General features: G+C 37.4%; 1 pseudogene; it reads right to left on the bottom strand.

Moving 5' to 3' along the window:
• Positions 1 to 2,011: 2,011 nt before the first annotated feature.
• On the bottom strand, positions 2,012 to 3,108 carry LOC705827 (RNA-binding motif protein, X chromosome-like; annotated as a pseudogene).
• Between the last annotated feature and the right edge of the window lie 862 nt (positions 3,109 to 3,970).

Genomic DNA, 3,970 nt, shown 5'->3' with positions numbered 1-3,970 from the left:
CATTTTAACATATTCCTTGCTTTGAACTTAATAGTCATTCATAATTGGTACAATCTCTATATCCTATACTATCTTTAGGATATCTATATATCTTAAATATCTAGGATATCTCAAGAGCCGAAAAGGTCCTCACAGAGGCTTTAATCCAAGTAATCATAAAAGTATGGAAGGATTGGGCTAAAACAACTATGGAAGTACAACAACCACATAAATTTGGTCATTACCCATTACAGGTCTGTGATTAGTAGTAGTCTGTTAAATGAGAGTTAAAATGTTGTACTGACTATCCCTACTTGCAAATGGTAAAACATGACATTGCCATAATTACGACCAAAAAAAAAAAAATCCTAGAATATGAGTTAGTTCCTGTAATCCAACAACTCGAGTCTGTTTCCTTTGAGAAAATTATGCTATTGGCTCTAGTCTCTAAAGCAATAAACTAAAACTTGTTTCCAAGATGGGGAGGTAAAGTGAGCTTATAAAACAATACAGCAAACGTGGCCTACTTATTTCCAGTGTGCTTGCCATTTTAACATGTTTGTTACTTTCCAGATGTCACTCGTAAGTTTTATTCTACAACTAAACTGTGTTTCTTGATAAGCCACCACCAAAAAAATGTTTCACTTACTGACAGACACAGACACTTCACTAGATAGAGCTACCACTTGGATTTATCATTTTTATGATTCAACTTAAGTTCTAAATTGAAGAGTTGTCCCATGACTTTAGCTAAAGAAAATGAAAACCAAAGCTGTAAAATCTATGTAAAGAAACACAAGAACTTCCTGACTACTTCCACTTACCAGTTTCCTTAATTACTTCTCCTTTTCCATTTGGTCAATTATTGTTTTAAGGAACTACCACTCACTCCCTAGTTATGAATGTTAATCAACACTGATGCCATCCTCAGGTCCATAGGAACCCTTGAAGGCAAAATTTATTGCTTGCACCAAACCAATTCTGACAGCACTACTTATGCAACTGTAGTGACTTATTGACAATCAGCCACCGTCTGCTTCAACAACTCTTAGCATTTGATTTATCTGACTGCTAGCTTTATCTACTGTGAATAAATCAGCACTCCATGACCATAATGAGCATAATCCTAAACCATCTTTGCTGTTTCACAGGCATTCGATGCTTTAAACCTGATGTGGAATGCTGATAGATTAACTTTTTAGAAGTCATAAACCTTTAGGAAGTTGGAGATAATTTCATTGCTTATCTATTTTCTCCTTTGCAATCAAGCTGTTCCATTAAAAGTGAGACATTACAGAGTTGCAAAAATTTGAAACAGTAAGAGCAGACACCTTTGCAGCTTCATGGTTGGTTTTGGCCAAACTTTTTATTTAGTATTCTGTAGTTGTTTAACACACACTTACATGGTCTTATTCAGGGAGGGGAAAGGGGAGGTTCTTGCGGATTCCCAAGGAAATGTCAGAAAAGCAAAATGGCCAGCATTACCCATTTGCTCTTTTGGGTTTACTGCGTGAATAGCACTTTCCTTACATAGGCATCTGATTTCAGGTTTTTCATGCTGAGAACATTGAGATTTCAGTTGGAAAACACCTGAAATCTTCTAAGTAGCATACTCCAACCACCCTCTAATAGCTAGCTTGTTTGTATAGGCAGAACAATTCATCTCTCCATTTTACATGGCTAGATGTTTTGTGGAAGATCTTAGAATTGCTTGCGTCATTTACTGGGAAAAATCAGATAGGAATTGGCCTTTAGGAACACTTTTACTTGGAAAGTTACAACACTAATATAACAAGTCTTAACACATTTAATATTTGCTTGTTGAAAAGCAATGTCATAAAGTCAAATAAAATTAAACATGTTTTACTTTTTTTCTCACAAGAATATAAAAATTATGGAGGGGAACTTAACAGGGAATTTAAAAAAGGTGACACAAGTTTTCCTTTTAGTAGTCCTTGGGTAGCTGTGACAGAATAGTTTCACTTTTTCTTTGTTTCTTTGAACTGGGGTTTTGGCTCAATGTTTTGTTTGTTTCTAGTATCTGCTTCTGCCTCCCCCTCTATCAGATCAGCTTCCTCCACAGCCACCACCTCTTGGTGCTCTGCAGCTTGAACTGCTGTAGGAATCACTTGGAGAAGGGTACCCCCTTTCCAAAGAAGCGAGAAGCCCTGTTTCTTGTCTGCCAAGCTAATCACGACCACTTGAGTAGAGATCACTTCGGCTGCTTGAGTAACTGTCTTCACTTCTACCATATCCATCACGTGAGCTGCTGTAATCATGATAGAGACTGCTTCCAGCATAAAATGGTGGGGGCCCTTGTTTAGGTGGAGCACTATGTGAGTTATCATAACTCTCATATGAATCTCTGTAGGAACTTCCACTTGGATGATCTGAATAGTCATGATCACGATCATATCCATCTCTATCGCTATAACCTCTTGATGGATGGCCATCACATGAACGGGAATGACCATAATCATGGTAAGTATAATCTCGTGGTGGTGGGGCATAATCTCTTGTATCACGAGAACTTGGGTAATCTCTGCTTGAAGAGCTGTCTTTAGTAGAATAAGCATCATCTCTTGGGGACAAATAAACATCTCTACGAGAGGGCGGCAGTTCCCTTCGAGGTGGACCTCCGTAACTATCTCTCCCATGTGATAAAGGAGCTCTTCCTTCCATTCCACTGCTGCTGTGAACTGGTCCTGATGGTGCAGATCTCTTAGGAGAAGGACCTCCACTTCTTGGTGATGGTCCCCTTTTTACTGGGAGTGGTTCCCTGGTTCTTGTGTTAAAATGCATGGAATATCCACCATCATCCATGTGTCTTCCCCATGAGGGAGGTTCCCTGGTTCCTCCACTTCCTCCTCTTCCACTTCTTAGACCTCTTGGAGGGCCTCTACTTCTTGGAAGTGTAGGTGGTCCACATCTACCACTTTCCAATGATTGTTTGGTGGCTTATTCCACTTTGATGGCTTTTCCATCTAATAACTTTCCATTCATGTCTCTGGCTGCATCCTTAGCGTCTGCTGGGCTTTCAAAGGTGACAAAAGCAAATCCTCTTGATTTGTTGATTTCACGGTCTTTCATCAAGAGTACTTCCACTATTCACTATTCGTCTGTATTTGCCAAATGGTGCTTCAAGTCCTTTCTCATTTGTTTCCATATTAAGCCCAACAATGAAGAACTTTCCTGGACAATCTGCTACAACTATTTTTTAAAACATTAATCAATTTCTTTTTTTGCTGGTGAATCAGAGGGGTGACAATGGGTTCAAGTTCCAGTGAGCTCACTAACAGTGACTTCCTACCAACTCAACACCAGTGGCAGCTGCCAGGTCCGAGGACCAAATCGTGAAGCCATTAACGCTACTGTGCAACCAATATGCATACATTTTAAACCTTGTTTTTCTTATGTAATTTGTCTTTTTTCTCTGGCTACTGTTAAGATTTTCTCTATCACAGGCTTTTAGCAATTTTATTTTGCTCTGTTTTATTTTGATAGGCATTTAAAAATATTTCCAGGTGTTGAGCAAGCATTGTAGCTTTATTCAAATTTGAGAATATAGTAACCTCTATTTCTTCAATTTTTATTTTTTTATTTCTCTGTCCTTACCCTGTTCGGAATTCCTATTCCATGTCTGCACATAAATTTATTTTGTTCCGTGGGTTACTGAAAAAATTATTTCATTCTCTTTCTTTTTCAATTTTAATAGAGTCATTGCTAAATTTGAATATTTACTGATATTTTCTTGTGTAATATCTTATGTGTTGTTAAGCCTATCTAAAGTTTCATTTAGACATTATTGTTCAACTCTAGAAGTTCTATCTAGTTGTTTGTTTTTTAAATTTCTATTTACCCTTTTATATTGTTCATGTTATTCTTTACATATGTTTACGTATTTATAATAGCTGCTTAATGTATTTGCTAGTTCCATTATCTCTGTCATTTATAGTTCTATTTGATTATTTTTCTCCTGCTTTGGATTACA

The sequence above is a fragment of the Macaca mulatta genome, chromosome 4 (assembly GCF_049350105.2).
Source record: "Macaca mulatta isolate MMU2019108-1 chromosome 4, T2T-MMU8v2.0, whole genome shotgun sequence".
Lineage (NCBI taxonomy): Eukaryota > Metazoa > Chordata > Mammalia > Primates > Cercopithecidae > Macaca > Macaca mulatta.
This window is presented reverse-complemented; position numbering and strand designations above follow the sequence as displayed.